Raw genomic sequence first — 13,583 nt, forward strand, 5'->3', positions numbered from 1 at the left:
CACATCTGCCACTCTGTGACAAGGAAAGAGTTAATCTTGCTAAATGTCAGTTTCCTCAGCTCTGAAATGATAATAACTATTATATAGGTACAATTTAAAGATTTGGTTAGGTGAGACGGTGAATATATAAATGTGTATATAAGGAGAAGAGGCACAGAAGGTTCTCAATAAGTAGTAGCAATTATTACTACCAATATTGGGACAAATGGATTTTTTCATGTTCATTGTGTTAACACTGAAGATGGGGAAGCGTATGTGTCCCCTATTCAATTTCTTTATTTTTATAAAATGTGTCTTTTATAGGATTTATTATATGTTTATAAAAATAACAATAACTTTAGTGTATTTTGCATATAAAATAAAATATTCATATAGTCTTGGTTTTCAGATGTAGCCAAATAATAAATTGGACCATAAAGTATGAATACTATACCTAGCGATGAAATAGCAGTATACATGAATGAAGAGACATAATGGTTGGTCATAAAATATGATTAACCTAGTTGAAACAAAAGGCCTTAGTACCTCACAAGTAGTGATCTCATTAGTGGGTTATAGGAGTTCCACATGAGTGAAGAAATCATGTATAATGATTGCCCATTACATACCCTATTTATTCTTAGGGTGCCTTTTTTGAAGCTTGTTTTTTCTATTAAGTTTAAGCAAGAAGAGAGAAAAGTATGATATAAGAATATGCCAATTATATTTTAAAAGAGCATTATTATTAGAACTTGGTTTCTATTAATCCAAAGAAACTTAACCCTTAATAATAAAGTGAGTTTGGTGTGTATTCCTTACATGACCAAGCCATTTAACATTGCTTTCAAATCAAGATTTTTATGAAGCAGAACCTTTTGATGGGCTATTTCTGTTCCCTCTCTCTGTTTTATTATTACCATTATTGCTTCTGTAGCCCCAGTTTCACCACCATTTCTGTGACTTTGGATAGTATAATTAACCATATTGGGCCTCAGTTTCCACACTTGTAAAATGAAAGGAAGGACACCAATGTGGCCCACCTCATAACTAAAAATTGTGACAATACTTGTGAATGCTGGAAGCACTTGAAATCACGATATGCTATTACACACAATGTGCTCTTACAGAGAACTCAGTACTTTTGTATAATGGGTGTTTAATAAATATTAACTGAATGGGCAGAACCACTGTGAAAAATAGCATCAGCCTTGTTATACAGAGATTCGTGATATAGGACTCTGATTTATCTTTCTTACATGTATTTTATATCTGTAAGTGCCAAATGATAAAAATAGGAAAACCTATGAATACTTACCTCATAATTTCCTCCATTAAAATACTTTGAGGATTAACATTTAGCTATATTTCACCAATGCTAAGATTTTGTTGCTGCTGTTGTTGCTTAGTTGCTAAATTGTGTCGAACTCTTTGAAACCCCATGGACCAGGTTCCTCTGTCTGTGGGATTCTCCAGGCAAGAATACTGGAGTGGGCTGCCATTTCCTTCTCCATGGGATCTTCCCAATCCAGGGATCGAACCCACATCTCCTGCTTGGCAGGTGGATTCTTTACTACTGAGTACACAGTAGGAAATACTTTAAATTTGTATTTAATTGAAAATTTTGTACCTTTTAAACTGGTTGCTAATAGAAATTAGTAATTTAGTAGTTTTAAAATGTATTGTAATATTTTAACATCCTACAATATCTGCTGAAAATGTTCATATTTGAATAAAATTTTGTATTTCACTGTTTAAAACCATTGTGGTATTATCAGAATGCTGTGTACTCAAAACTTGGAGTTAAATTTTTGGACCTGTTAAAATAATCAAAGGATAATCTATGGCAGTTTATGACTCAAGGGTACAAGTAAAAGACTAAGATAAATAAAGTAGTGGTCAATTTTCTTTTAATCCAATGAAGTAAATTAATATAGTTTATCCATATGATTAACTCCAGCCAGAATATTTTATTTTCTATAAACCAAAATTTCAATCTGAACCATCCAGTTACCCCAAACCATTCCTCTAATTTGCCAGTGTGCTATGTTGGTCACCTCTTCAGCAAATTTTAGAGTGTGCAACAGGCAACACATTAGGATCAGGAGAGTAGAAATAGTTGAGCAGTCCTTATGCTGAAAGAGGTCACAGCCTTATAGGCAGTGCTAATAGAAAATAAAAAATTGCATCTATTTAATATAGGCAAAAATAATTTAAAGATTAATTTTTAAAATAATTATCAAAATCAAAATATCTTCTTTGGGTTAGGCTGTTAGCTTAACTCTCCACACTGACGTTTCAAGTGGGTTCATTTAACTGAGCTGCTTAGTAAAGGCATTTTACGGTAAGATTTCAGGGCACAGACCCTAGAGCCAGACATGGGAGTTTGAATCTCAGGTTTAATACTCCTGTACTGTGTGACCTTATATTATTACTTAACCTCATTGTGTATGAGTTTCCTCACCTGCAAAATGTGGATAATAAGACTACTCACCTCACAGGTTGCAAGTTTTAGCAGCAAAGCACTTAGAAGAGAGCCTGACAGAGTGTAAATTATAAAAGTATAAGGTATTACCAGAAGAAATAAAATATGTATTTAAATAAACCAGAATATGTATAATTATGATATAACACGATAACTGCATATATCATACAGATATCTATATACCTATACATACATATAGATGACAAATAAAGCAATTTGTAATACTAGTAAACTGAAAGTTATGTCTTAGATGAGGAACACGCTGCTTATGTTGAGATGGAATAATAAGGAATAAATGACTTCCTTTTTGTTTATCCACTAAAATTTAAAATTTACCTTTTTATAATGGATATGGGTCAAAGTGAAGTTGTGTTGACATGGATTGGCATATATAAGTAACCATTGTTGGACTTCTCAAATATCGACGGTAAGAAGGAAAGATGTGAATCAAATAGAATATTTCCTAGCCATAGACATGAATGTTTTAATAACTTAATTTAACACAATTTATTATCTTGCACTCCAACACTTAGATCTATTTATAGAGATTAAAAAAAAGTTCTATAGCTCTGGATCTAATTTAAAGCATATGAAAATTCTTAATGTTTTAAAAAATCTTCAGAGAAATAAAGCAGCCTCCTTTATTGAAATAAAATACTAAATCTCTGAAGATCTGAATCAGGTAATGTTTTAATTTTAATGAAATTGGCCTTTGTCTCTGAAAGGGACAAAATAAACAGATTGGCTAGTTCCTGAACCCTGCTACATCCAGAAATATTTCTCAATCCACGTAGAGATCTTCGGAAAGGAAAGCACCCTTGGCAGCTAGTCTTGTAGTAAGTGAGCAGCTCTAAATAGGAGAACATAAAGGCAAAAGGAGCAGTTGAAAAGGAGAGCATCAGAATGCTCTCAATGAAGAATCTCCTTCCTGGTTCATAATTGCTAAATTCTTAGTAAGCATTATTTTAATAGAAAGACTGTCTTTAGTAAACTTTTAATTTTAATTACATAGAATTCATAGAAGTATTACTTATTATACTTATGTTTTCATATTATATTTTTAAGTATTACTATATATTTATACCCTGCAGTTTTTCAAAGTAAGTAATAATTCTTATTCTCTATTGCTATATTCAGCTGTGATTTTCCTGCTGTATTATATTCCTTTTGGAGACTATATATAACAATTTAGTTATCATTTATGGATAGACATTTGTGTTGTTTCTAATTTTATTTTGTATTTTAAAGTTTTTTCTTTTATACACAATTCTATAATCATAATGAAAACATAGTATTGAATAAATAAAAGCAATGTGCAGAAGATTAGATGATATCAGTTGAATACAGCATGAAAGCAAGAAAAACTTGGTTATATCTTGTTTGAGGATATACACATATATAATTAAAACTTTTTTTTAGTAGGAAAAGGTTAAATATAAAATTTATGATAATGATTATTGCTAAGGATGAGATGGAGAAAAGCACACTGATTCAATAGTATTTGTAACATCCTTCAAAAATAAGATAGGTTCAAGAAGGCCCATATAAAAATCATTTTTAACATGTAATTATTTTGTGTGTATAAAAAGTCAAATATTTTCAAAATTAGAAAATATATTACATTTGTTCTTCAAACCAACTAACTCTGTGAGGCAGGCTGAGTAGAAACAACTTGCCTTGTTTAACAGATAAGGAAAATAAGATATAAGTGATTTAAGCAGGACCTAATTGATGGTGAATTCTGGAGAGGGATTAGAAACTTTTCGCTAATCAATCAAGTAATCAATTCAATAAACATTTCCTCCATTACTCCTCTTCTCTGTGAGACAGTACCATCCATCTAGTGACTCAACTACAAACCAGAGTCATTCATAAGGCTTCCCTCTCACTACTTCTATAACTAGTCATCAATTCTTAATAATATTACCTCCTTAATAGGCTTAAGGAAGTTCTTTCCTCATTATTCCCATGGCCTGACCTTTATATCAATTCTTCTTCATTTTACCCTCAGGTTGGGAGAACTACCTTCTTACCTTGTATCCAATTAATAACCGCGTGCTAAGTTGCTTCAGTCATGTCCAACTGTTTGTGACCCTATGGACTGTGGTCCACCAGGCTCCTCTGTCCAAGGAATTCTCCAGGCAAGAATACTGGAGTGGGTTGCCATTTCCTTCTCTAATAATAACCGCAGTTTTATCTAAAACAAATCCACTGTCAAGACGAAATCCAAAGTGCCCCTTTTAACATGTGACTCTGACCCCATCCCTAACATTTTTTAATGTCTCCATATTCTCTCCAGGATGAACTTGATGCTTCTCACTATAGCACTGGGCTTCCCAGGTGGCTCAGTAGTAAAGAATCCACCTCCAATGCAGAAGACATGGGTTCAGTCCCTGGGTGGGGAAGATTCCCTGGAAAAGGAAATGGTAACCCACTCCAGTATTCGTGCCTGGGAAATCCCATGAACAGAGGAGTCTGGCGGGCTACAGTTCATGCAGTTGTGAAAGAGTTGGACATGACTTAGCAACTAAACAATTACAACAAAAACATCATAGCATTACAAAGCCCTCCATAACTTGTCTTCTGCAGATCCACTTCTGACTATTCCACCCACTCAATGCCATACCTCTTCCTGCTGACATCTAGGACACAAACTCTTTTAAAGACTCTCACAGGCCCTGGGAATAATTTCTTTTGGAGATTTACACCTTATCAGACATATTATAGTAAATTGGCATTCCATGTGAAAAGGAGTTACCAGTGACTATAAAAAATGTGAACCATGCTGTAGTTGACTGGTTGAAACAATGCCATGTTATATAAAAATAAATTAAATCATTAATTCATTCAATATTGATTACATGGCTTCTACAGGTCAATCTTTATTTTAGGTACTATAACACTTTAGTGAACAAAACAGGTATGTTTCTACTTTTGCTGAGTCTAGAAAAGTTAAGGAGGCTGTGATTAAAATGAAAACACAAATTTGAAACATTATTGTGGAAAATTTGACCCTGAAATTGTGTGCCTTTTTTCATCCCAACTTTTTCAGAGATCCTGGGAAACCATTTTGAGAAACTATACTAGATCATTGACCAATTCTCTTCCTGGTAAAAGAACTAATTTTACACAAAATATGCAGTAATAGCTTACCTTGAATTTTGTTTTAACTTTCTATTTTAAAGGAGCAATACTTTTAAGGTCCAAATAAGTGGAGCCACATAAGGACTTTGATACAATATTAAAGAATCCTGACCTTTAACACGTAAAATTATAATTTGGAATTTCTTTTATTAATTTTATCTACTCTTTGATGTACATAGTTAAAGACTTACAAGTTTGCCCTCTAAGTGTGTTGTGGACTCAGCCGTTGATGTAAACTGTCAATCAGCCTCTCTGCTCCTCTTTTAGAAGGACTGTCTATATCAAATGGCCATGACGTGTAACAGCTGGTAGATAACACGCTGGGATTACTGCATGCTGCTTAAACGAATGACTTGCCCGTATTTCACCCAGAGGCTTCCAGTTTTAAGGTGGGAACATTTACTTAAAACTAGGGGGAAATTACTAATAAGTTGATTTTGCTAATGATGAAATTTTTAAAAACTTGCTTTTTCAAAAAGAAGTGCCATCTCTGTGTAAATTAATGTTAATTTTTGTCAATATTAGGCAGGGCTTTTTTTCTTTGCTTATCTCTGTATAATGTATAGATAATATATTTGAAATTTTACTAGGGTGAATCATATAACATATCATAAAAATGCACAAAACAAATGATCAAAATCAAATTTCTAATAGACCTTTTCTTCCTCAGATTGATGTTCATTCCTTCACAAAGGAAGTTACTCAGAATGGTCCTGAACAAACCAACAGGGGACGCTATTAAATATTTGCCAGCTGGTGTTTCTAATTTATAATGTAAAAGAACTAAAGTGTAATGTATACACTATTTACAGAAATCTGGACATATGGGGGAAAATATGCAGAAACGTATCTGGCACCTAGGACTTTGTTAGAGAAGTAACGGAAGCTGTGAGAGGCATGCAGGTGGGGCAGAAAGAGAATGTGACCACAGAAAAGCCAAAGCAACTAAAATATACATTCTGTTCAGGGTTGTAAATGTCAAGAATGCACAGCTGAAGAAATTCCTGAGATACCAACTCTTGAAAGATTTGTGGATTTCAGATTGTTGATATTAAATCTAAATATGTTGGAATGAAATCCTTTGTGGATTTTTTTTTCATTTTGTGCATTTTGGATACACTTTCCTGATCCATGTATATGATATGTGATCCATAAATGTGTGTTTATTAAAATACAAGAATCTTCTGTCTCTGAGTCTACTGGTTAGTACACATGTATTAGCTTTTCTACTCTGAAGAGAAAGGTAAAATCAGTGTTGTTTAAGGCAGCAATGACTTTAATGAGGGTGAGTCATAGCACTCAAGGAGGCAAACCTATTTATTTTTATTACACAACACTTAACTGGGACTATTTCAAAAAGGCCAAATGACAGACAGGCGCCAAGATTAGATGCATCCTCGGTAGACAGCTGGCATGCCCTGCCAGAAGGAGGATTTAGAGGAGTGTGGCTGGTAAGAAATAGCCAACAATTGGGGGAAGGGGAAGGCAGAGAAAAATAAACTCCCTGAAGAAACTAAAAAAACAGGTCACAGTAATTTCCCTCAGGACTAAAATGTGTGACATGAGCTTTTGCATTAAGTCAGAAATTTCAAGAGCAAGAGGAACTAGGAAAGAACCAGAACCACGGGGAATAATGTTGCTATTGTATTTGGGAGGGCTCAAATAAAAAGTTACTGAGTCCTTTCCAATCTAACTTGCTAAATGGTGTGCCATTTCTCAAAAAGAATTTGCTTCCAGGAAAAGGAAATTAAGCTTGCTTTCCTATTTCAGATTTAATTATAGTAGTGAATTTATTAACTAATCAACTAAATGCACATGGTAAAACAAACAACAAAAAACCACTTTCTTGCACTGCAGCAAAAAGCATATTCCATGACTTATCAGGTGACAATACCTTGTATTGGACACATGATATCACTGAAGCAAAGTTATCATCGACCATATCCAGAAAGTTATAATACTGTTTCTAACTTCTTCTAAAATTGACTGTCCTGTCTATAGTTAGCGTTTCTAAGAATGTCATTCTCCTGCATTTTAATTAAACAATAGTTTAGTGTATAAGTTTGCATTTGGGTTTGGGGATCTTTACTTGAACACACTTTATTTGTTTTCTAGAAGCAATATAAAAATGATTGTCCAAGAAGTTTAAAATAAGCAATCAGCTCCCTGGGAGTAAATGGTGTACTTCTCTGAGACATGTGCATTCCAAAAGAGGCAAGGGTTTCAATGCACAAAATGAACACAGGAATCACCAGCATCTTCTTGATCTGAACTACAGAAGCTGCAGGGGAAGCTGCAGTTGCATTTTTATAGCCATGCACCCTTGGAAAGAGATGAAGCTCTGCCAGGAGAGCCTTAGGGATGTGGTGGGGGTGTGGGGGTGGGGAGTGATGCTTCGGTATTGTCAGGAATGGATAAATTGTCTGGAACTCAATAAGTGTTGAAATAATAAAGAGTAAAGAAATTAAAAGACGCTTACTCCTTGGAAGGAAAGTTATGACTAACCTAGATAGTATATTGAAAAGCAGAGACATTACTTTGCCAACAAATGTTTGTCTAGTCAAGGCTATGGTTTTTCCTGTGGTCATGAATGGATGGGAGAGTTGGACTGTGAAGAAGGCTGAATGCCGAAGAATTAATGCTTTTGAACTGTGGTGTTGGAGAAGGCTCTTGAGAGTCCCTTGGACTGCAAGGAGATCCAACCAGTCCATTCTGAAGGAGGTCAGCCCTGGGATTTCTTTGGAAGGAATGATGCTAAAGCTGAAACTCCAGTACTTTGGCCACCTCATGCGAAGAGTTGACTCATTGGAAAAGACTCTGATGCTGGGAGGGATTGGGGGCAGGAGGAGAAGGGGACGACAGAGGATGAGATGGCTGGATGGCATCACTGACTTGATGGACGTGAGTCTGAGTGAACTCTGGGAATTGGTGATGGACAGGGAGGCCTGGCGTGCTGCGATTCGTGGGGTTGCAAAGAGTCGGACACGACTGAGCAACTGATCTGATCTGAATAAAGAATGACTTTTGATATGGCACTTATAAATAGTTCTGTAGTGTACAAAAAATTGCTACAAATAAAGTTAATTATAGAGTCATAAAAATGTTTTCTAATATGTTGAAATTTGTATAGTTGTACTGTACTAACAATTAGGATTTAGGGAAAGATGGAGGAAATAAATGGTGAAAATAAAATAAAGTGATCTTTTAAAAAATTAAAGCATAAGAGATGTTTATTATGTCAAGTGATGATTTTCTAATTCAGAACTACTTAGAGAATAATTTCTTTGATATGTATTTTTCTTATATATGTTGTATTTTAATGTATATCTTATATGCTTTTAACAGCAACCAAAATTAATCTTTATAAGTTAAAAATTATATAAAAACAATATAATAATTCTTAAACTGATTTTCTGGTACATGAATGGTATGTCATGATTTTATCAAAAGACTAAGATTTTGAGACTATACATCTATTTAATACATAAAACAACAGATTTGTAGCACAGAAGCACATTGATTTAAATTTACAGGGACATTTCCTTAAAAGAAGCAAGCTCATGGTCACTTTGTATATGGAAATTTTGCTCTTCAGACAATCTCTCAGTAAGTAAAGAGAGAAAAAAAGACAGAACTTAATTATTGTGTATTAAAAACCCTTTAGTTTCCTGACTGAAATGTTGGTGGGGCCCAAAGTAAAGTGAAGAGAGAAGAAGAAAGAGTGAAGAGGAGGACGAGAATAGAGGACTTAAAGACAGCATGGTCTAAGTGATGGAAAATGGCTAAGGACTGTGAAAGAATAGGGTCTGATCCTTAGCTAGAAATCATTTATTATGCAATCCTGAAAAGAATAAACCTTGTCTCTGACTCCAGAGTTTGGTACAGACATTGCCTTTTATATGACAATTTAAAATATTTTATATACAGTATAGTAAAATGAGCTTCAGATTGACAAATATTTTTGACATGTACTTAATGCTCTTTTGGAAACTTTATTATGAAAAATTGCAATAACATAAAAAGGAGAGATTAATGAAATTATCACCTCATTGAAACAATGATCAACTCAGTCAGTTTTGTTTTATGTATACCACCTCATCTTTTGCTGCCCAGCTGGTCCTGGATTATTTTGAACCAAATGCCAAATGTCCTATCATTTTATCCATAAATATTTTGGTCCCACAGAGAATTTCCATATCTATAATAACACTGAAGTTTCTTTCATAGGAAGGGGGATAACCACATTTATTGAAGCGTCACAGCAAAGAGTATTTCCAGAATGCTTGAGGCCTGAGGCTTGAGCACACCCAAGGAGTGGACAAGTTGGTTACAGTCAGTCTTGTGCAATATAATTATTCATAGTACTTTTCCATGGTACAACCATATCACTTCAGTTGAAAAGTGACATGTGGACTATTAATTTAACCTATATCTAAATATCAGCATATTGAAAAGAAAGGAGTGTTTGATAAATGAAAAGCCTTGCTTTTAAAGCATTCACTTTGTAACTTGATATGTAGAACAGATTATTTTAAAATTAGTCTTAAGCAAAATAACTATGTGGTGTTAATATCATGACTACTAACTTGACTTTCTTTTGGTTCCAGCCTAATTTAGTGCTATCTGTGGTTATGTAACTATGCTGCCTGAGTGGCCTTAATTGTATTCATTAATAATAGAAGGCAAAATGTTTTTCAGAGTTTTCTCTAGACTTATGCATGCACAGGCACACATACTTTATAGTTGTAATCAGGCATTCCTCTAATCATCATGTGTATGGTGAAGAGAATACAAAATAATCTGAGCTTCAAATCTGCATTTTAAAACAGTGTGTCTTCATTGATACACCTGAAATACATCACTTCTCATCTACCCAATTGTGGTGATTCAAAAAAGCACTACTAGAAAATTTACCTCAAAAAATATGTGAAAGGATAGTTATTGTGTCAACTGACCCAATGTAGGAAGGGGGTGTCTGCTAAGACCAGTGTGTTCTCTTGGCAAAACTCTGTGAGCTTTTGCCCTGCTTCACTGTGTACTCCATTTTGTAATGCCAAACTTGCCTGTTACTCCAGGCTTCCCTTGACTTCCTACTTTTGCATTTCAATCCCCTATGATGAAAAGGATATCTTTTTTTGGTGTTAGTTCTAAAGGTCTTGTAGGTCTTCATAGAATCATTTGACTTCAGCTTCTTCAGCATTAGTGTTTGGGGGATAGACTTGAATTACTGTGATGTTGAATGGTTTGTCTTGGAAATGAACTGGGATCGTTCTGTCATTTTTGAGATTGCACTGAAGTACTGCATTTCACACTCTTTTGTTGACTATGAGGACTACTCCATTCCTTCTGAGGTATTCTTGCCCACAGTGGTAGGTATACTGGTCATCTGAATTAAATTTTCCCATTCCCGTCTTTTTAATTCATTGATTCCTATAACGTTAATGTTCACTCTTGCCATCTCCTGTTTGACCACATCCAATTTACTTTGATTCATGGACCTAACATTCCACATCCCAATGAAATATTGTTGTTTACAGTATCACACTTTATTTCACCACCAGACACATCCACAACTAAGCATCATTTCCAATTTAGCCCAGCCTTTTCATTCTTTCTGGAGCTATTTTTCCACTCTTCCCCAGTAGCATATTGGACATCTACCAACCCAGGGGGCTCATCTTCCAGTGTCATCTTTTGGCCTTTTAATACTGTTCTTTTAAGCCAAAGATGGAGAAGCTGTATATAGTCATCAAAAACAAGACCCGGAGCTGATTATTGCTCAGATCTTGAGCTCCTTATTGCAAAATTCATGCTTAAGTTGAAGAACATAGGAAAAACCACTAGGCTATGCAGTTCAGTTCAGTGACTCAGTTGTGTCCAACTCTTTGAGACCCCATGGACTGCAGCATGCCAGGTTTCTCTGGAGGCTAATCAACTCCTAGAGGCTACTCAAACTCATGTCCATCGTGTTGGTGATGCCATCCAACCATCTCATCCTCTGTTGTCCCTTCTCCTCCCGCCTTCAATCTTTCCCAGCATCAGGATCTTTTCCAATGAGTTGATTCTTCGCATTTGGTGGCCAAAGTTTTGGACTTTCAGCTTCAGCATCAGTCCTTCCAATGAATATTCAGGACTGATTTCCTTTAAGATTGACTGGTTGGAACTCCTTGCAGTCCAAGGGACTCTCAAGAGTCTTCTCCAACATGACAGTTCAAAAGCATCAATTCTTTCGTGCTCAGCTTTCTTTACAGTCCAACTCTTACATCCATACATGACTATTGAAAAAACCATAGCTTTGACTATATGGACCTTTGTTGGTAAAGTAATGTCTCTGTTTTTTAATATGCTGTCTAGGTTGGTCATAGCTTTTCTTCTACGGAGAAGCCTTTTTTAATTTCATGGATGCAGTCACCATCTGCAGTGATTTTGGAGCCAAAAAAAATAAAGTCTGTCACTGTTTCCATTGTTTCCCCATCTATTTGCATAAAGTGATGGGACCAGATGCCATGATCTTAGTTTCCTGAATGTTGAGTTTTAAGCCAACTTTTTCACTCTTCTCTTTCACTTTCATCAAAAGGCTCTTTAGTTCTTCTTCACTTTCTGCCATAAGGGTAGTGTCATTTCTCCCAGCAATCTTGATTCCAGTTGTCCTTCTTCCCGCCTGGAATTTTGCAGGATGTACTCTGCATCTAAGTTAAATAAGCAGGGTGACAATATACAGCCTTGATATACTCCTTTCCTGATTTGGTACCAGCCTGTCCATGTCCAGTTCTAACCGTTGTTTCTTGACTTGCATACAGATTTCACAGGAGGCAGGTCAGGTGGTCTGGTATTCCCATCTCTTGAAGAATTTTCCACAGTTTGTTGTGATCCACACAAAGTCTTTGGCATAGTTAATAAAGCAGAAGTAGATGTTTTTCTGGAACTCTCTTGCTTTTTCAATGATCCAATGGGTGTTGGCAATTTGATCTCTGATGCCGCTGCCTTTTCTAAATCCAGCTTAAACATCTGGAAGTTCACGTTTCACGTACTGTTGAAGCCTGGCTTGGAGAATTTTGAGTGTTACTTTGCCAGCGTGTGAGAGAGTGCAATTGTGCTATGCAAGTATGACCTAAATCAAATCTCTTATGATCATACAGCAGAGGTGATGAACAGATTCAAGGGATTAGATCTGGTACACAGAGTGTCTAAAGAACTATGGACAATGGTTTGTAACACTGTACAGGGGGCAGTAACCAAAGTCATTTCCAAGAAAAAGAAATGCAAGAAGGAAAAGTGATTGTCTAAGGAGACTTAACAACTAGCTTAGGAAAGAAGAGACATGAAAGGCAAAAGAGAAAGGGAAATATATTTCCAACTGAATGCAGAGTTCCAGAGAAAAGCAGGAAGAGATAAGAAGGCCTTCTTAAAGGAACAATGCAAAGAAGTAGAGAAAACAATACAATGGGAAACACTAGAGATATCTTCAAGAAAATTAGAGATAGCAAGGGAACATTATGCAAAGATGGGCACAATAAAGGACAGAAACGGCCAAGGACCTAACAGAAACAGAGAAGATTAAGAAAAGGTGGCAAGAATACACAGAAGAACTATACAAGAAAGGTCTTAATGACCTGGATAACCATGATGATGTGGTCACTCATCAAGGGTCACCTCCTGGACTGTGAAGTCAAGTGGGACTTAGGAAGCATTAATTATGAACAAGGATAGTGGAGGTAATAGAATTCCAGCTGAGTCATTAAAATCCTAAAAGATGATGCTGTTAAAGTGCTGCAATCAATAAATCAGCGAATGTGGAAAACTCAGCAGAGACCGCAGGACTGGAAAAGTTCAGTTTTCATTCCAATTCCAAAGTAGCTCAATGCCAAAGAATATTCAGACTATCATACAACTGGACTCATTTCACATGCTAGCAAGATAATGTTCAAAATCCTTCAAACTAGGCTTCAGCAGTACGTGAACTGATAACTTTCAGATG

General features: G+C 35.5%; 1 long non-coding RNA gene across 1 annotated transcript; it reads left to right on the forward strand.

Moving 5' to 3' along the window:
- Nucleotides 1-5,887: 5,887 nt before the first annotated feature.
- On the forward strand, nt 5,888-8,822 carry LOC139182713 (uncharacterized). Its single transcript, XR_011566243.1, has 2 exons — nt 5,888-5,994; nt 6,276-8,822. It is a non-coding gene; the product is annotated as an uncharacterized lncRNA (long non-coding RNA).
- Nucleotides 8,823-13,583: the final 4,761 nt, after the last annotated feature.

This window comes from Bos indicus, chromosome 4 (assembly GCF_029378745.1).
Source record: "Bos indicus isolate NIAB-ARS_2022 breed Sahiwal x Tharparkar chromosome 4, NIAB-ARS_B.indTharparkar_mat_pri_1.0, whole genome shotgun sequence".
In the NCBI taxonomy this organism is placed as follows: domain Eukaryota; kingdom Metazoa; phylum Chordata; class Mammalia; order Artiodactyla; family Bovidae; genus Bos; species Bos indicus.